Source organism: Bos grunniens, chromosome 1, assembly GCF_055505025.1.
Source record: "Bos grunniens cultivar Pamir isolate PY7600 chromosome 1, Bosgru_T2T1.0, whole genome shotgun sequence".
In the NCBI taxonomy this organism is placed as follows: Eukaryota; Metazoa; Chordata; class Mammalia; order Artiodactyla; family Bovidae; genus Bos; species Bos grunniens.
In genome coordinates, this window is record NC_141165.1 from 151,592,285 (window position 1) to 151,614,503 (window position 22,219).

Sequence of the window (22,219 nt, forward strand, 5' to 3'; positions counted from 1 at the left end):
CTCGAGGTAATGTAATTTTTATTTAAACAGAGAAACTGATTGCCCTAGTCTCTATGGAGAGATCAAAAAGCCCCCCTCACACACACTTTAAACTATAAAGACAAGCTATATGAATCTGATAGATGGTGTAACTGTATGATAATCTTAACAGAAATCTGGTCTTGGAGCTCATACACAGTAACATGTTAGCACTTCATTATACATTATTGACTTTCACTCATATTTGCTAAAACAAACATTCAAGAACCATCTGCAACTGGATAAAGTGCTCATTTTGCATGTTAGGAAAACTATAAAAAATGACTGCATGAAATTAAGGCAACATCTGAGCTCCTGGGGTTGCTTATCACATTTAAAGTTGACAGTATGGGTCTCAGGAGGCAGCAGAGAGCTTATGGATAAACACAGCAGGTAGTAAAAGAACTTAAATGCCCAAAATCGCTTTACCATAGTAAAGAGATAGAGAGGTAATGATGAAACTAAAGACATAGCACTTAAGACCTTACTTCTTCAAAGCAATTTCCTTTTAAAATGTTAAAAATAATTACTTTAAATAATTAACTGGCAGAGTGGTCTGTAAACTATTCAACTGCTAAAATTATTTTGAATGTCCCTCTGAGTGCACGTGTGCTCAGTCATGCCCGACTCTCTTGAGACCTCATGGACTGTAACCCACCAGGCACCTCTGTCCATGGGGTTATCCCAGCAAAAATACTGGAGTGGGTTGCCATTCCCTCCTCCTCAGAATCTTCCCGAACCAGGGATGGAACCCAAGTCTCCTGTGGCTCCTGCGTTGGCAGGTGGATTTTTCTTTTTTTTAACCCAATGAGCCACCTGGAAAATACCCAAGTGTCCCTCTGTACACTCACGATTTTTGGGTGAAGCAGAGAGAATTCTAAATAAGTTTGCCTAGGCTTAATGTCCCTTTTAAGCATCAGGGTTTACTTTTCTGATGGAGTTACAAGAGCTCATGAGATCCCTGAAGCAGGGTCTATGTCATATGAACTTTTTTGTTTTTAATTAACCAGCTCTTACATATTTAACGAGTCCGTCCTTTACCCGGTCATCTGTAGTACGACATTGGTTGTAAATCAAGTATTCATATGTGTCTGTTTCTACAAACACCATTGTCACACTGTCTTTATTATTTTGAGTCTCTAAACATTGATATCTGGTTGAGAAAATTGTCTAACTTTGCTTTCCTTTCTTGAGAATTTTTAACATCTTTACTAAGATATAATTTATATACTGTACAATCAAAAAAGTCAAAGTCAATAATTTCACCCATTTAAATTATACAAATAAATGGTTTGAGTTGGTGATGGACAGGGAAGCCTGGTATGCTATGATTCATGGGGTCGCAAAGAGTCGGACACGACTAAGCGACTGATATAAACTGAACTGAAAGTCACACATGCATCCCACCATCACCATCCTCATCTCTTTTTAATTTTTCAAGATTTCTTTTGACGATTTTAAGTTCTCTTTTTTTATTTGTTACAATTTGGCCACATGGCGTATGGAATCTTGAGGTCCCCAACCAAGGATTGAACCTGCACCCCCTGCAGTGGAGGTAAAGTCTTAACCACTGGACCGCCAGGGAAGTCCCCATCACCATCTTTATTTTAAGACATTTTCATCATCTCACCAAGACTCCCCATACCCTTTAGATGTCACCTCCTTACCGTCACATTTTCCCCCTGGTTCTAAGTGACAGCTAACCAATCTAACCTCTGTTTCTTTAGATTTATCCATTCTGGACTTTCACATGAATGTGATCATATAATGTGTGGCCTTCTGTGACTGGCTTCTTCAGTTATTATGCTTTGAAGGTTTATTCATGTTGTAGTATATGTTAGTATACTCCCTTTTATAGTAAAATAACATTCTGTTGTATGAATATGGGGCTTCCCAGGTGGTAAAGACTCTGCCTGCTAATGCAGGAGACATACCTGTATACCATATTTTTTAATCCATTCATTAGCTGAGTGACATTTGGGCTGTTTCTTTCTTTTGGGTATTATAAACAACGTTGCTGTAAACATCTGTGTACAAGCTTTTCTGTGAATATATGGTTTCATATCTTTTGGGTCTATACCTAGGAGAGGAATATCTCAGTCTTACAGTAGCTCAACATTTAATCATTTGAGGAACTGCCAGATTGTTTCCATTTTCATTTCTCACCAGCAGTATATAAAGTTTCACATTTTTTTGCATTCTCACTAACACTTGTCATTATGTTTTTTTTTTTTTTTTAATTCTAGACATTCTATTTTGTTTGAAGTGGTATCTTGAGGTTGGTTTTGATTTGCATTTCCCTAATAAATAATGATGTTAATCATGAATTATCATTAGAACATCAGAAGGGACAAGTGTAAAAAGAACAGAGTGAGGTAAGTCAGAAAGAGAAAGACAAATATCACATATTAATGCATATATATGGAATCTAGAAAGATAGTACCAATAATCCTACTTGCAGGGCAGCAAAGGAGACACAGACATAAAGAACACACTTTTGGAAAGAGTGGGGGAGAAAGAGGGTAGGGTGATTTGAGAGAATGGCTTTGAAATATATACATTACCATATGTAAAATATATACCCAGTGAGAGTTTGATGTATGATGCAGGGAAAGCAAAGCCCAAGCTTTGTGACGACCTAGAGGGATAGGGTGGGGAGGCAAGTGGGAGAAGGGTTCGGGAGGGAGGGGCCACGCATATACCCATGGCTGGTTCATGTTGATATATGGCAAAAACCACTGCAGTATTGCAATTATCCTCCAATTAAAAACATACATTTTAAAACAGAATTGAAAATGGAAAACAATAAAGATTGTCAGATTGGATAAAATCAGCAGGTAGAAGATGATCCTGATTTTGTAAATAATAATCAAAACAAGCAATGTTTTTTTCAATAACCAAAAAACTATAGCTTTCTTTTTAACACTGAAAAATTTCCACTATACATTACATATGGTATTTCCTGTTTTAATCATTATGGTAGAGAAAATATTATAGTTTAGTTATATTATTAATGTATGTTAGTCTTCTTTCTCAAAACTGCAATTTTTAGCATTTGTCTTACATACTGTGGTGCTCCCGTGTTGGGTGCATATATATTTATAATTGTTATATCTTCTTCTTGGATTGATCCTTTGATCATTATGTAGTGACCTTCTTTGTCTCTTTTCACAGCCTTTGTTTTAAAGTCTATTTTATCTGATATGAGTATTGCTACTCCTGCTTTCTTTTGGTCCCTATTTGCATGGAAAATCTTTTTCCAGCCCTTCACTTTCAGCCTGTATGTGTCCCCTGTTTTGAGGTGGGTCTCTTGTAAACAACATATGTAGGGGTCTTGTTTTTGTATCCATTCAGCCAGTCTTTGTCTTTTGGTTGGGGCATTCAACCCATTTACGTTTAAGGTAATTACTGATAAGTATGATCCCGTTGCCATTTACTTTATTGTTTTGGGTTCGAGTTTATACACTGTTTTTGTGTTTCCTGTCTAGAGAATATCCTTTAGTATTTGTTGGAGAGCTGGTTTGGTGGTGCAGAATTCTCTCAGCTTTTGCTTGTCTGAAAAGCTTTTGATTTCTCCTTCATACTTGAATGAGATCCTTGCTGGGTACAATAATCTGGGCTGTAGGTTATTAGAAATTAACAATAACACAATAATAGTGGGAGACTTTAATACCCCACTTACACCTATGGATAGATCAACTAAACAGAAAATTAACAAGGAAACACAAACTTTAAACGATACAATAGACCAGTTAGACCTAATTGATATCTATAGGACATTTCATCCCAAAACAATGAGTTTCACCTTTTTCTCAAGCGCACATGGAACTTTCTCCAGGATAGATCACATCCTGGGCCATAAAGCTAGCCTTGGTAAATCCAAAAAAATAGAAATCATCCCAAGCATTTTTTCTGACCACAATGCAGTAAGATTAGATCTCAATTACAGGAGAAAAACTATTAAAAATTCCAACATATGGAGGCTGAACAACACGCTGCTGAATAACCAACAAATCACAGAAGAAATCAAAAAAGAAATCAAAATTTGCATAGAAACGAATGAAAATGAAAACACAACCCAAAACCTGTGGGACACGGTAAAAGCAGTCCTAAGGGGAAAGTTCATAGCAATACAGGCATACCTCAAGAAACAAGAAAAAACTCAAATAAATAACCTAACTCTACACCTAAAGCAACTAGAAAAGGAAGAAATGAAGAACCCCAGGGTTAGTAGAAGGAAAGAAATCTTAAAAATTAGGGCAGAAATAAATGCAAAAGAAACAAAAGAGACCATAGCAAAAATCAACAAAACCAAAAGCTGGTTCTTTGAAAGGATAAATAAAATTGACAAACCATTAGCCAGACTCATCAAGAAACAAAGGGAGAAAAATCAAATCAACAAAATTAGAAACAAAAATGGAGAGATCACAACAGACAATACAGAAATACAAAGGATCATAAGAGACTACTATCAACAATTATATGCCAATAAAATGGACAATGTGGAAGAAATGGACAAATTCTTAGAAAAGTACAACTTTCCAAAACTCGACCAGGAAGAAACAGAAAATCTTAACAGACCCATCACAAGCATGGAAATTGAAACTGTAATCAAAAATCTTCCAGCAAACAAAAGCCCCGGTCCAGACGGCTTCACAGCTGAATTCTACCAAAAATTTAGAGAAGAGCTGACACCTATCCTGCTCAAACTCTTCCCAAAAATTGCAGAGGAAGGTAAACTTCCAAACTCATTCTATGAGGCCACCATCACCCTAATACCAAAACCTGACAAAGATCCCACAAAAAAAGAAAACTACAGGCCAATATCACTGATGAACATAGATGCAAAAATCCTTAACAAAATTCTAGCAATCAGAATCCAACAACACATTAAAAAGATCATACACCATGATCAAGTGGGCTTTATCCCAGGGATGCAAGGATTCTTGAATATCCGCAAATCAATCAATGTAATACACCACATTAACAAATTGAAAAATAAAAACCATATGATTATCTCAATAGATGCAGAGAAAGCCTTTGACAAAATTCAACATCCATTTATGATAAAAACTCTCCAGAAAGCAGGAATAGAAGGAACATACCTCAACATAATAAAAGCTATATATGACAAACCCACAGCAAACATTATCCTCAATGGTGAAAAATTGAAAGCATTTCCTCTAAAGTCAGGAACAAGACAAGGGTGCCCACTTTCACCATTACTATTCAACATAGTTTTGGAAGTTCTGGCCACAGCAATCAGAGCAGAAAAAGAAATAAAAGGAATCCAAACTGGAAAAGAAGAAGTAAAACTCTCACCATTTGCAGATGACATGATCCTCTACATAGAAAACCCTAAAGATTCCACCAGAAAATTACTAGAAATAATCAATGACTATAGTAAAGTTGCAGGATATAAAATCAACACACAGAAATCCCTTGCATTCCTATACACTAATAATGAGAAAACAGAGAGAGAAATTAAGGAAACAATTCCATTCACCATTGCAACGGAAAGAATAAAATGCTTAGGAATACATCTACCTAAAGAAACTAAAGACCTATATATAGAAAACTATAAAACACTGGTGAAAGAAATCAAAGAGGACACTAACAGATGGAGAAATATACCATGTTCATGGATTGGAAGAATCAATATAGTGAAAATGAGTATACTACCCAAAGCAATTTATAGATTCAATGCAATCCCTATCAAGCTACCAACAGTATTCTTCACAGAGCTAGAACAAATAATTTCACAATATGTATGGAAAAACAAAAAACCTCGAATAGCCAAAGCGATCTTGAGAAAGAAGAATGGAACTGGAGGAATCAACCTACCTGACTTCAGGCTCTACTACAAAGCCACAGTTATCAAGCAGTATGGTACTGGCACAAAGACAGAAATATAGATCAATGGAATAAAATACAAAGCCCAGAGATAAATCCACGCACATATGCACACCTTATCTTTGACAAAGGAGGCAAGAATATACAATGGATTAAAGACAATCTCTTTAACAAGTGGTGCTGGGAAATCTGGTCAACCACTTGTAAAAGAATGAAACTAGACCACTTTCTAACACCATACACAAAAATAAACTCAAAATGAATTAAAGATCTAAACGTAAGACCAGAAACTATAAAACTCCTAGAGGAGAACATAGGCAAAACACTCTCTGACATACATCACAGCAGGATCCTCTATGACCCACCTCCCGGAATATTGGAAATAAAAGCAAAAATAAACAAATGGGACCTAATTAACCTTAAAAGCTTCTGCACATCAAAGGAAACTATTAGCAAGGTGAAAAGACAGCCTTCAGAATGGGAGAAAATAATAGCAAATGAAGCAACTGACAAACAACTAATCTCAAAAATATACAAGCAACTCCTACAGCTCAACTCCAGAAAAATAAACGACCCAATCAAAAAATGGGCCAAAGATCTAAATAGACATTTCTCCAAAGAAGACATACAGATGGCTAACAAACACATGAAAAGATGCTCAACATCACTCATTATCAGAGAAATGCAAATCAAAACCACTATGACGTACCATTTCATGCCAGTCAGAATGGCTGTGATCCAAAAGTCTACAAGTAATAAATCCTGGAGAGGGTGTGGAGAAAAGGGAACCCTGTTACACTGTTGGTGGGAATGCAAACTAGTACAGCCACTATGGAGAACAGTGTGGAGATTCCTTAAAAAACTGGAAATAGAACTGCCTATGATCCAGCAATCCCACTGCTGGGCATACACACTGAGGAAACCAGAAGGGAAAGAGACACGTGTACCCCAATGTTCATCGCAGCACTGTTTATAATAGCCAGGACATGGAAGCAACCTAGATGTCCATCAGCAGATGAATGGATAAGAAAGCAGTGGTACTTATACACAATGGAGTATTACTCAGCCATTAAAAAGAATACATTTGAATCAGTTCTAATGAGGTGGATGAAACTGGAGCCTATTATACAGAGTGAAGTAAGCCAGAAGGAAAAACATAAATACAGTATACTAACGCATGTATATGGAATTTAGAAATATGGTAACAATAACTCTGTATACAAGACAGCAAAAGAGACACTGATGTATAGAACAGTCTTATGGACTCTGTGGGAGAGGGAGAGGGTGGGATGATTTGGGAGAATGACATTGAAACATGTAAAATATCATGTAAGAAACGAGTTGCCAGTCCAGGTTCGATGCACGATACTGGATGCTTGGGGCTGGTGCACTGGGACGACCCAGAGGGATGGTATGGGGAGGGAGGAGGGAGGAGGGTTCAGGATGGGGAACACATGTATACCTGTGGTGGATTCATTTTGATATTTGGCAAAACTAATACAATTATGTAAAGTTTAAAAATAAAATAAAATTTAAAAAAATTAAAAAATAAAATAAAAAAATAAAATTCCAAAAAAAAAAGAGAGAAAAAAAAAACTGCAATTTTTAAAACTTTTTTAAACATCTTAACAAATTCATTAATTAAAAAAAAGGAAAAAAATGCTCTTTGGTCTTGTTCTAATTTATATAAAAACTAATAGTTTTAATAAATTCATGACATATATAATTTATTTAATCTCTTATCATTAGATAAGTGCAGCTGAACAATCTTTGTGATTTGGGGAGTTTGATGATGCTCCTGATGCAATTGCAGAGGTGAACAAAATGCTCTATATTCCCAGTATCACTGGAACTTAAAATAGTTGACATTTTATAAAGCACTTAGCTGCCTGAGGAGAACCCATAAAGATTCTCCCTGAGGTACCAACATTAGATAATCAGACTATGAACGAGAATCAGTGTATGATTCAAACTGGATTGATCATTTTAGTGCGGCAGGTGCATTCCAATTTAAACCTGAATTTCCCCAGAGAAATTGCCCATTTCTCAACAATATTCTTTATTACAGTTAGCAATATAGATAACTTTTGCCTGATTTGTCAGATGATTACACGTGTAACTTTATTTTTCCTTCTCTTTTTCTCTGCTCTTTCCTTTCTTCTGCTTTTAGTTAGCTGGTGATTGTTTTTTCTTAATCCTCATGAAGATTCAAGATTCAGCCTGGGATCAAGCATTATTTTTACTTTAACAATAGGAATAAATAAATGAATAAATAAATATAAATATGTTTGTTTTAAATACATAAGGAATTGACAGGGATATACAATGAAAATAAGATAGAAACAAGTACAAACCTGAAGTCAGCATAGGACTTGAGAAGACCAAATTTGATTTTTTTTTCCTAAACAGGGACTAAGGGACTATTCAGATTTTACATTTTACTAGGAGAAGCATCTGGGATAGTTTGTATTTGCAAGGCATTGTTATCAATATGTGTAAGTATATGTGAAAAGATCTTTCTATTGCATTGGTTATTGTGAGGACTGAGCAAAATAATGAATCTATTTCAAAGCTTCTGAAACTCTTAGAAGCATGCCTAATATATAGAAAAATGCTTGGAGTTAGCTATTATGATTTTATTATTTTTATGTTAGAGTGAGTGGGCAATATATATCTTGCTTGTCCACTTTGAGAACTCTGAGGTGAAAATTTTACCCACATTAATTCCTAGCCAGACTCTTTTTGTGTAGGTCCCAGGAACATGAAGTTAATTCTTGACCTCTGAATGTAAATGCATCAGAGGAAATGCTATCGGTTTGCTGGGGCTGGCATAAAAAATACCACAGACTGGGTAGCTTAAACAACAGAACTTTATTTTTTTACAGTTGTAGAACCTAGAAGTCTGAGATCAAGTTGTCGAACCTAGAAGTCTGAGATCAAGTTGTCAGCAGCTTTACTTTCTTCTTGGGCTCTTCTTCTTGGCTTGTGGATGGCTGCCTTTTCTGTCTATTTTCATATGATCTTCCCTCTGATTGTGTCTGTGCCCTAATTTCCAGTCATAATGAATTAGGGCCTTCTGATAATAATTTCATTTTCCATGAATTACCTCTTTAAAAATCCTCTCTCCAAATACAGTCACATTCTGAAGTTATGACTTCAACATACGAATTTTGAAGGGGACACAATTCAACTCATGATGGTTTCTCTGGTGACTCAGTGGGTAAAGAGTCTGTCTGCAGTGCGGGAAAGCCGTGTTTGATCCCTGGCTCGGGAAGATCCCCTGGAGAAGGAAATGGCAACCCACTACAGTATTCTCACCTGGAGAGTTCCATGGACAGAGGAGCCTGGTGGCCTACAGTCCATGGGGTCACAAAGAGTTGGACGTGACTGAGTGAAAACACTTTCACTTTCAATTCAGCTCATAACAGGCTCCAAGATGCCAAGTCCCTACAGGTGAGTGTGCTATGTCTGGAATAGAATGAACTGAGATGGTGCAGCCATAATATGGCCCAAAGAGCCCTATGGGGAAGTCAGTTAGTTTGACAGCAGGAGGCCAATCTCCACAGAAGACCCCAGGGAGCTTTGGGGACATACCCAATGCACTATGTACAGCTGTCAATGGCAAAGGTCTTCACAAGGCCCACTTCAGCAAGAATAATCATCAGAGAACTGCCTTCCAATATCTGGATGAGCCATAGATATCTACCCATTATAGACTCATTAATGACAAATATAGGGACCCCAAAGCCTATAATATTTTCAAACTGTGCACAATTTACCAATTTTCTTAAGCTTTAAGGCAGCAAATTTCAAAACAAAGGGTGAAATTCACAAATTTTGTTAAAAAGTGAGATGGAATACAAAACCCGACAATGATTTGCTTTTATTAAGTACTATTAAGTTTTATTAAGTACTTAGGTAAAAGCTGATGAGCTGGATTTAATACGTGGTCTTTTAATCAGATGTTCTACTATTTTTCTTAAACACTACTAAATTTCTTAAAAATTCGTACGGCTTGGGAAATGTGTTGCTGAGGACATACGTATACTGGCAGCTTCCACCGCTGTACCCTGCAACCGGTAGCAAGGTCACAGGTCTTTAATTCATGGCGCCTTACGAAAGTAGAACACAAACCACGTGGGCAAACAGAGCCTATGAAAGCCCTCAGATATTCACAGTGTATTGTGTATCTGCGCCCTTGTGAATCCCTCCTACTATTCCTACAGGAGGAACTGCCCGAACTTTGACTCTGTTTCAAATAACTATGAGGTCTGTTTACCTTCGTATTATGTGGGCTCGCACTGCAGTACAAGTGCCACTTTTCATACTAAAAGAGAATGATTATATTTTGAATCGCACTGAAAAAAAACTGTGTTCATTGGATAACACTACACACTGATTTTTCCAAAAATCTGTCTTCATCATAAATGGATTGCCTAGCTATTCCTTATGCTGTGTTAATTGGATAAAAGCCAGAGGAACAGCATTTTTCAAATTCTTTACATTGTTCAAACTTGTGTGTGTGTATGTTTCTTAGAAAAACAATATTGCTTATCCTATTGTTTGGAATTCTCTGATATGGGAAGAAAACGTCAAACTTTATTTCTGGCTAGGTATTTATGATCAATTTTATGCTGTGAGAGGAAAATTCCAAATGCCTTTGGCACCAAGGATAGCACTGAACAACATAACTTCTGATATTCTTTCCTTTAAGCATTCACATCTGTGTTTGTATACTTCCAGGGTTATGACTGATTATCTGCTCTTGTGATAATAAGATAAATTCTATTTTGCATAGCTCTTTCAGTAAGTATTTATTAAGTAATATAGTTATTTTCCAAACTGTGCTAGCTAGCAATAGAAGTATATGAAATAATTATAGCCTTTATATACCTGACTTTTTTGAAGTTATACAAAATTTAATACAAGCTGAAATGTCTAAATTAGTGGGTAAATAATGAGAAATATTGCTTTGACTGGAGTTTTCTAAAACACTTTGGTGAAAATGTAAGACTTGAGATAAGTAAGGGCTTATAAATAAAGATTAAAAACACTATCAAAGCCTTAACAACTAGGATGCATATGAGTCATAGTCTTGTGGAGACAAGCTAGCTAGTCCAGAGTGTGGTCAGAAGGTGGAGAATGGTTTGCTGCTGTGGCTAAGTCACTTTAGTCGTGTCTGACTCTGTGTGACCCCATAGACGGCAGCCCACTAGGCTCCCCCGTCCCTGGGATTCTCCAGGCAAGAACACTGGAGTGGGTTGCCATTTCCTTCTCCAACGCCTGAAAGTGAACAGTGAAAGTCAAGTCGCTCAGTCGTGTCCGACTCTGAGACCCCATGGACTGCAGCCTACCAGGCTCCTCTGTCCATGGGATTTTCCAGGCAAGAATACTGGAGTGGGGTGCCATTGCCTTCTCTGGGAGAATGGTTTAGATATAAGTAAAATGGAGTGAAAATAAACCATGAAGTTTGATGTTGAGTGTGGGACTATAGACCTTGATATGATAGGTAATGGCATTGTTGAAAAAGACAACATCATAGCAAAAACAGGGCTTTCTGAAAATCAAATTGGTGATGATGTGCAAGACAACGTGACTTTAGGAACATTAAAATTGAGAGATCTTGTAATTTTCTATATGTGCGTTCATTAGAATTGGGAGTAAGCTGAAGCAGGGAAAATGTGAAAAAAAGAGTCAATGGTTGAGATGTCATGAATGCATAAGACGTGGTGGTGGCTTAGATAATAGAAGTGAAAGACGACAGCTGAGTCTAGCACAGCTCCCATATCTTGTGCCTGCAGTACTGTGTTTTCAGGAACTGAAGTGGGTAAACTACGGAAGGGACTGCAAACAGGGAATGACCATGAAGTTAGCATCTGGCCTAAGGATAAACAAGTGAGGGATAGGTGAGGGGGGTATTATGAAGGTGACTATAATTACAAATCAGAATGAGGTTAGGATGGTGAAACTGATTTGAGAGAAGACCTCAAGGTAAAAACTTAAATGTCTAAGTGAGTAAATTCTCTAAGGTTATATATAGAGAAAAATGAAGGGAAATCAATGAATAATGCCCACTGTTAGGAGATAGACACATCAAAGGGGGACTGTCAGAAAAGTAAGAGAGGTTTCAAAATAACACCGTGGAAATTAAAGTAGGAGGGAGTTGCAGGAAGGAGCATTGGGTTAAAAACATTGCCCTTTTACATATACCCTGAGAAAACTATAATTCAAAAAGACATGTATCCCAATGTTCATTGCATCACTATTTACAGTAGCCAGAACAGGGAAGCTTCCTAAATGTCCATGAACAGATTGAAGGATAAAGAAGGTGCAGTACACATACAGAATATTCAGTTCAGTTCAGTTCAGTCACTCAGTCGTGTCCCACTCTTTGTGACCCCATAAATCACAGCACACCAGGCCTCCCTGTCCATCACCAACTCCCGGAGTTCACCCAAACTCATGTCCATTGAGTCAGTGATGCTATCCAGCCATCTCATCCTCTGTCGTCCCCTTTTCCTCCTGCCCCCAATCTCTTCCAGCATCAGAGTCTTTTCCAATGAGTCAACTCTTCACATGAGGTGGCCAAAGTATTGGAGTTTCAGCTTCAGCATCAGTCCTTCCAATGAACACCCAGGACTGATCTCCTTTAGGATGGACTGGTTGGATCTCCTTGCAGTCCAAGGGACTCTCAAGAGTCTTCTCCAACACCACAGTTCAAAAGCATCAATTCTTCGGTGCTCAGCTTTCTTCACAGTCCAACTCTCACATCATACATGACCACTGGAAAAACCATAGCCTTGACTAGACAGACCTTTGTTGGCAAAGTAGTATCTCTGCTTTTCAATATACTATCTAGGTTGGTCATAACTTTCCTTCCAAGGAGTAAGCATCTTTTAATTTGCCAGCCATAAAAAGGAATAAAACTGGGTTATTTGTAGTGATGTGGATGAACCAGAGTCTGTCATACAGAGTGAAGTCAGAAGGAGAAAAACATCATATATTAACATGCATATGTAGAATCTAAAAAAAAAAGTGATATGGATGAATCCTTTTGTAGGAATAGAGAGGCAGACATAGAGAAGAGACTCGTGGGCCTGGGGGTGGAGAGAGTGGGATGAGCTGAGCGAGCAGAATTAACATACAGGCACTACCATGTGTAAAATAGATGAATAGTGGGAAGCAGCTTATACACAGGGGCTCACCCTGGTGCTCTGTGATGACTGAGAGGGGTGGAATGGGGCAGGGTAGGAGGGAGGCTCAGGCGGGAGGGGGTATATGTATATTTATAGCTGATTCACATAGTTGTACAGCACAACATTGTAAAGCAATTAGTTCAATTCAGACAGTCATTCATGTCCGACTCTGCGACCTCATGGCTGCAGCACACCATGCCTTCCTGTCCATCACCAACTCCCAGAGCTTGTTCAAACTCATGTTCATCAAGTCGGTGATGCCATCCAACCGTCTCATCCTCTGCCATCCCCTTCTCCTGCCTTCAATCTTTCCCAGCACCACGGTCTTTTCCAATGAGTCAGTTTTTTGCATTTGGTGGCCAGAGTATTGGAGTTTCAGCTTCAGCATCAGTCTTTCCAGTGAATATTCAGAGACTGACATCTTTCAGGATTGACTTGTTTGATCTCCTTGCAGTCCAAGAGACTCTCAAGAGTCTTCTCCAACACCACAGTTCAAAAGCATCAATTCTTCAGTGCTCAGCTGTCTTTATAGTCCAACTCTCACATCCATACCTGACTCTCAAAAAAACCATTTGACTATACAAACCTTTGTCAGCAAAGTAATGTCTCTGCTTTTTAACATGCTGTCTAGGTTGGTCATAGCTTTTCTTCCAAGGAACAAGTTTCTTTTAATTTCATGGCTGCAGTCACCATCTGCAATGATTTTGGAGTCCAAGAAAATAAAGTCTACCACTGTTTCTATTGTGTCCCCATCTATTTGCCATGAAGTGATGGGACCAGATGCCATAATCTTAGTTTTTTGAATAATGAGTTTTAAACTAGCTTTTTCACTCTCCTCTTTCACTTTCATCAAGAGGCTCTTCAGTTCCTCTTCACTTTCTGCCATAAGGGTGGTGCCATCTGTACATCTGAGGTTATTGATATTTCTCGTAACAAACTTGATTCCAGCCAGTGCAATTATACTCCAGTTAAAAATAAACTTCTAAAAAAGTATCAGCCTTTTAAATTTAAAGTCATAAAGAAAGAAGAGGAAGAAAAGTCTCTCGAGACAAGGGGTTAAAACTACTGCTCTTTACTAGAGATATTTAGTTTAACCTCAGGAACAGAATCTTAACTGCAGTATGAAAGGGAATAAACAAGATGAGGAGTTAGTGGGCAGAGACAGCATCTTTGAAGATTTGTGTTAAAGACATGGTGTCAATAACTAGAAGAGGCGGAGGATAAAGAGTGCATTTTTCTTGTCAAATGAGGGGGTTTCTCTAAGTGTTTGTAAGGGAAAGATCCAATATGGAAGGATCTCTGAGAAATTTGAAGGAATTAAACCACATGTGGAGGAATAAGATGTCTGTCTTCCCCTTTGTTGGAATTAACTGCTTTATCTGGATCTTTTGGTGTTTTTTCTTGCTCTTCCAAAGTCTTTCATGATCAGTTATTGCCTTTGAGGTCTGTATTCCCGAGCACCCCTCTGCACTGGCCCCTTGTCTGACCCTGCAAATGTTCTCTGGTCTCTCCACCCATGAGATATTTTCTCTTATGTTTGCTATACTTCTCAGATGCAGACTCTCAGTATTCCTCTTCAAAAACAAACTTTGAAATATTAATATAAAATCCCCCCTTTTATCATACTACATCTTCTTTCTTATTCACACCCTTTCTGCCCCATGTCTCCAAAGACACATCTCCTGTCAAGATTATTGATACCTTTTTGGGACTACCCGGGTGATCCAGGGGCCAAGACTCTGTGTTCCCTGGTCAGGGAGCCCAGGTTTGATCCCCGGTCAGGGAACTAGATCTCACATGTCACAACTAAAGATCCTGCATGCCACAATAAAGACCCAGTGAAGCCAAATAAATAAATATTTTAAAAAATATTCTTTTTATCAAATCAAATTTCTGACATCTTTCCCTCCTTTTAAAAAAAAAAATTGAAATATAGTTGATTTACAATGTTGTGCTAATGTCAGGTGTCTAGTTCAGTTCAGCTCAGTTCAGTTGCTTAGTCCTGTGTGACTGTTTGTGACCCCATGGACTATATCATACCAGGCTTCCCTGACCTTCACCATCTCCTGGAGCTTACACAAACTTATATCCATCAAGTCAGTGATACCATCCAACCATCTCATCCTCTGTCGTCGCCTTCGCCTCCCACCTTCAATCTTTCCCAACATCAGGGTCTGTTCCAACAAGTCAGTTCTTCACATCAGGTGGCCAAAGTATTGGAGTTTCAGTCCTTCCAATGAACATTCAGGACTAATCTCCTTTAGGATGAACTGGTTGGATCTCCTTGCTGTCCAAAGGACTCTCAAGAGTCTTCTCCAACACCACAGTTCAAAAGCATCAATTCTTCAGTGCTCAGCTTTCTTAATAGTACAACTCTCACATCGATACCCGACTATGGGAAAAACATAGCTTTGACTAGATGGACCTTTGTCGGCAAAGTAATATCCCTGCTTTTTAATATACTGTCTAGGTTGGTCATAGCTTTTCTTCCAAGGAGTAAGTTTCTTTTAATTTCATGGCTGCAGTCCATCTGCAGTGATTTTAGAGCCCCCCAAAATAAAGTCTATCACTGTTTCCACTGTCTCCCCATCTATTTGCCATGAAGTGATGGGACCAGATGCCATGATCTTCGTTTTATGAATGTTGAGCTTTAAGCCAACTTTTTCACTCTCCTCTTTCACTTTCATCAAGAGGCTCTTTAGTTCTTCTTTGCTTTCTGACATATGGGTGGTGTCATCTGCATATCTGAGGATATTGATATTCCTCCCGGCAATCTTGATTCCAGCTTCTGCTTCACCTGGCCAGCATTTCTCACAATGTACTCTGCATATAAGTTAAATAAGCCGCGTGACAATATACAGCCATGATGTACTCCTTTGCCTATTTGGAACCAGTCTGTTGTTCCATGTCCAGTTCTAACTCTTGCTTCCTGACCTGCATACAGGTTTCTCAGGAGGCAGGTCAGGTGGTCTGGTATTCTCATCTCTTGAAGAATTTTCCACAGTTTGTTGTGATCCACACAGTCATAGTCTTTGGCATAGTCAATAAGGCAGAAATAGATGTTTTTCTGGAACTCTCTTGCTTTTTCAATGATCCAGCAGATGTTGGTAATTTGATCTCTGGTTCCTCTGTCTTTTCTAAAACAAGCTTGAACATCTGAAAGTTCACATTTCACGTCCTATTGAAAATCCCTGAGTACCAGATATTATCTCACTTAACCCTTAGGCTAGTAGTATGAATGATTAAACCAGGTTGGTATTAATCCAGGGTCTCCTTACAGTTAGTTTAATTAATTTCATGTCCTTCATGGTGGATCCCTGCTGATTTCTCCAGAAACATCTCTAATGACTTCATCTTTAGCCAAATAGAATCTCTTGCCTTTCTCTGAATGTGCCCTGTCTTGTGAGCATGCTCTGTGTTATGCCTGGATCTCATTCTCCATTCCTTCTCATCCTGTTGTCTTGTTTAATTCTCACTGACATCTCAGATCTTAATTTGGATGTTTCTTAGTCCAAGGAGGTATCACTGATCACACAACTAATTCCAACGTGGTTGACAATTCTGTATGCTTCCGTACTAAACTCATGGCATTGGTAACACTTAATTGTAACCTTCTGTCTATTCCAAAAGAAGTTCTCTGAGGGCATTACTTGTATTGTTTACCACTGTGTCTGTGAAAACAGAGACCAGCACACAATAAGTGTTTGGTGACTTCTCTTTGAATGCTTGAAGGAATGAATGGCTTAGATGCAGATTTATGTCAATATAAAGATCAGTGAAACAGTTCAGGTCAGAATGCTCTTCATGAAAATATGAGATAAGAGCATCTACTTAGAATGAAAGTTCAATCATGGGAAAATATAAACAGATGGGAGGAAAAATAAAGATGTGCAGTAGTCTTAAAGATCATCAAGAAGGAATAGGATTGCTGAGAATAGTAAGGGAATCACATTAAAATTGGATAGGAAAGACCAAACAACAATTTCATATCTCTCTAGAAGTGTTTGTGCTGCAACAACAACAACAAAAAGCTTAGAAGTTGGTTGGGAGAAACCTAAGCTTGAAAATTGATCTTGTTTTGGGTGATTTGTGTGTATGTATGTTTGTGTGTATATTTGTGTGTGTGGGGGGGGTGGGGGGGTGTGTTGGTGCTTGTGTGATGGAGTCTAGGATGAAGATGAAGGTCATTGTGAGGTCAGCACTTATATAACCAAAACTAGATGTTGGGCTGAAAGAGATACATTATTCTGAAACAAAGAAGGTCATTTATGTAAAAAGGATGTTTGAAGTGAAGAGGTTTGATGAAGGTACAGGAGGTGGAATGGAAGAATTTGGGAGAAGATGAGCAAAGCATCAGTAAAAGAAAGTATTAAATTGAGGGTCTTCCCTGATGGTTCAGTGGCTAAGACTTTGCGTCAATGCAGGAGGCCCAGGCTACATCCCAGGTCAGGGAACTAGATCCCACAAACACAACTAAAAGATCCTGCATGGCCCAACTAAGACCAGCACAGTCAAATACATACAAATTTTAAAATAATAACAATTTTTAAAATTACTAAATTCAATATAGACAAGTTGATGTCATTCCCTGTAATGATAGGAATCTATTTTTCACAAATACATGCATTTATCAAAATCAGAACTGATCCCATGGTATGGTAATAAAAAATAAAAGTCATCACTATGATGGTTGGAATTTTTTTGAAGGAAAAACTATAAAGGCTGAGGAGTCCCTTTATATGTTCCCTTTTTTTAAAATTTCAATCAATGTAGAAAAGTAACACTGGGATACTTGCTTTCCCCATGGCAACTAATTATCCAACTAATGCACTTATTTGTGGATCGATCAATCATTCTCCAAGTACTTATTGATCCCCTATTGTGTGCCCAACATGATGCTAAGTGCTGGGGGTAAACAAGAAAAATATAATGAACGATCTCGACCCTGTCAGTCGGCAGTGTGTTTGTACATTCTTTCATCTGTCTTGATTTCAACATCATTTCACTCTCTTGTTTTAGTAGTGATGTGAGTGACAGAATACCTTTCATTGATAATGCCTGGCTATTTAGTTGTTTTTTCTAGAATGCTTGATGATCCTTAAGGCTACTTTGGCCTTAATTTTTTTTTTTCTCTTGTTAACATTCCATTTTTCTGTGGCCAAACCCTGATTGTGAACATATGTTCTTATCTCCATGTGTGTGTGCTTAGTCGCTCAGTCATGTCCAACTCTTTGCAACCCCATGGTTTGTAGCCTGTCAGGCTCCTCTGTCCTTGGGATTCTCCAGATAAGAATACTGGAGTGGGTTGCCAGGCCCTCCTCCAGGGGGTCTTCCCAACCCAGGGATCGAATCCAGGTCTCCCACACTGAAGGCAGATTCTTTATCGTCTGAGGCACCAGGGAAGCCCTCTTACCTTCATAAGCACATTAATTATTGTTGCTTTTAGGTAACCAACTCTTTAATCATTTTTTAAAAGAAAATAAGATGCTAATTTGGTATATTTTGTAGGTGATAGCAAGATTTTTGGGAATTCTCAGTATCCCTCATGCAATTCTATAAAATATGCTGCTTCTGACAAGATTTTTTTGAAGAAAAATCTTATATGTCTTGTTTATTAAATTTACATTTTGATCTATTCTAGTAGCTGTTGTTCGGGCTTCCCAGGTGGCTGAGTGGTAAAGAATTTGCTTGCCATTGTAGGAGATACAGGAGACATGGGTTCAATTCCTGAGTTGGGAAGATGCCTTGGAGGAGGAAATGGCAACCCACTCCAGTATTCTTGCCTGGAGAATCTCATGGACAGAGGAGCTTGGTGGGCTACAATCCATGAAGTCACAAAGAGTCAGATTATGACTGAGCACGAAGATGATGACCACTCTTATTTATTTAATATTTCAAGTAATAAAATCTTTTTAGTCTTCTTAACTAAGAAGTTCTTTTTTTCCTTCTGAAAATTCTACAAATAAATTATCACTATTTACTATAGACTACTCCTTAAATAATGATTTACTTGCTCTTCCTCCTTAAATACAGATATTATGCTCAGAGATTTAGAAATATTTTCCCTCATATCTTAGCTGAATTTTTCTATTTTTAATGTAGCACAGCTTTAAATTAAATAAATTTTAATGACTTTTAATGGAATTTGTAATTTAAAAATTTGTACCTCAGGACCATGACAGTGATACAGGGCCTTTACTTATGAATTGAGATTTTTATCGTAATCCAGCCTAAGAAGTACAACTTCCTTTTAACCACTCCTGAAGTTAACATGGAAATACTTCATTTGCATCACAAACAGATCAATTCCACAAAACTCAGAAGGGAAATGGCAGATACATTTGCTGCAATACACTGATAGTGAATCATCTAACCAGTGGTGTGGCTAATGCATGAAAGAATGAAAATAAAACCTATTACTTCTGTGATAGCTTGACTTAAAATCTAAGAGATAATATATTGCCTATGTTTTCTCAAATGTCTTTTTTGGATTTCTGTAGATAGTTCTAGGAATCTTTTGAAACACTAAGATGAATTGCCTAAACAGCCAAAATCTCTGTCTGGGAAAAGGAAAGTGAAATCGCTCAGTCGTGTCTGACTCTTTGCGACCCCATGGACTGTAGCCTACCAGGCTCCTCTGTCCATGGGATTTTCCAGGCAATAGTACTAGAGTGAATTCCCATTTCCTTTTCCAGGGGATGGAGAAGGAAATGGCAACCCACTCCAGTATTCTTGCCTGGAGAATCCCATGGACAGAGGAGCCTAGTAGGCTACAGTCCACAGGGTCACAAAGAGTTGGCACGACTGAGCGACTTCACTTTCACTTTCTCCAGGGGATCTCCCAGACCCAGGGATGGAACCCGGGTCTCCCACATTGCAGACAGACACTTTACCATCTAAGCCACCAGGAAAGTCCTCTGTTGCCTAAAGAGCCAAAATCTCTGTCTGGGAGATATTTACAAATTCATCTTGTGTAGAAAGGGCTGTGTGAACCTTGATCAGTGTTAGTGGTCTCTGAAAAATTGTCTGGGAATATGCTTCTATTTGTCTAGTATTTATTTAGCATTTGGAAGAATTCTAACAGTAAAAACTCCTAGGTTCTAAGCTTACATCTTCTCTTTCCTTGAATATTCTGTTTTCAAGCTTAGATAAAAAGGCTAACTCTTATAGCCATTAGTGAACAACACAATAGAAAAATTATTGCTGATTCCACTCAAAATTTTGCAACATGCAAATTGATCACCACAGGAGCATTCAAAATGACAACATTCACTGGCTTACTCTCTGCAGGACCTGCCCAAATGGGGCTTTCTTTTACAAACTGAAGCTGTGTGATCCTATACTTTAAAGAGTTCCTCCCAGTCCTTTATGAGGCAGGAAATTTATGCTGAATATTTAATAGAAATATCACATGAAATTGCAGTTAAGAATGTAAGCATAGAGATAGTACAATGGGTACACTCATGAAGTCTGGGAGATGCAAATATTTTTATTTCGTTCAATGGCACATACATGCTATAGTTGTTTGATGTGCTTTCAACACTTTACTCTTCTTTGCTTGGTAATGAGGTAGTATATATTTAGCATTGCACAGCCCAGAAAATTAAAATGCTGAATAAGCTTTGTAGATTTATATGCTCTGCCCCACAGAACAGCCTAACAAATTAGAGATTATAAATCAATTTAGTTATCCCAAGTTGGAGACTTTTTAAAAAAGCACTTATTTATCTAATAAATTTTTCTCTGTACATTTGAATCCTTTGCTTTTGATTTATGAAGTTTTTTGGTTGCTACTGTTTTTCAGGAAATGTATGGAGTTATTAACAGAAAGTAAATGTTTATTTGGATCCAATTTTTTTTTTCCCTTCTTAGGACACCGGAAATTCAGTATAAGTGTTTGTTTTTAATGAACAAACTTTACTTATCAACCTGTCAATCAAACAATCTTCCAACAGAAGAAAAATGCTAATTTAACCATCATCTTTGACATATGAAAATTTTGTACAACTTTACTTTCCAATAACACAAACACCAGAAATTAAGAATCTGCGTCTAAAATGAGGCTTTAGAAATCCTAAAATAGTTATATATGATACAAATATATGGAAGAGTTTCTGTCAGTGGGTACAAGATTTTGTTTTCAGTTTAATATTTTTTTCTGGTAAGTAATATATCAGAATTTTTGCATCTCATAGGGTATTTGAGGTGACCAAGTATAGTCTGTTAGACATATTTGCTGTGCTACCTAAATCTTTATAAAAGGTAGATCATTTCACTTCTCATTTTCAGAAACAAATCCTGAATATCAACCCCATGAATGAATTTCCTAATTAGAATTTGTGGTTTTGTGGGTGTGGAGCAAACTACCTCATATTACCAGAGTCACTTCCAGGCTTATGCAATAATGGCAGATAATTGTCTTCTGTTTTGCTGTAGATGTTAAACTCTTAGAGTTGAATTTTGCAAATTATTAATGTCTACAAAATCAGCTTATCAGGGCACAATTAGATTTAAAAGGAGGCAAGAATATACAATGGATTAAAGACAATCTCTTTAATAAGTGGTGCTGGGAAAACTGGTCAACCACTTGTAAAAGAATGAAACTAGAGCACTTTCTAACACCATACACAAAAATAAACTCAAAATGGATTAAAGATCTAAATGTAAGACCAGAAACTATGAAACTCCTAGAGGAGAACATAGGCAAAACACTCTCTGACATACATCACAGCAGGATCCTCTATGACCCACCTCCCGGAATATTGGAAATAAAAGCAAAAATAAACAAATGGGACCTAATTAAACATAAAAGCTTCTGCACAACAAAGGAAACTATAAGCAACGTGAAAAGACAGCCTTCAGAATGGGAGAAAATAATAGCAAATGAAGCAACTGACAACTAATCTCAAAAATATACAAGCAACTCCTACAGCTCAACTCCAGAAAAATAAATGACCCAATCAAAAAATGGGCCAAAGAACTAAATAGACATTTCTCCAAAGAAGACATACAGATGGCTAACAAACATATGAAAAGATGCTCAACATCACTCATTATCAGAGAAATGCAAATCAAAACCACTATGAGGTACCATTTCACACCAGTCAGAATGGCTGCGATCCAAAAGTCTACAAGCAATAAATGCTGGAGAG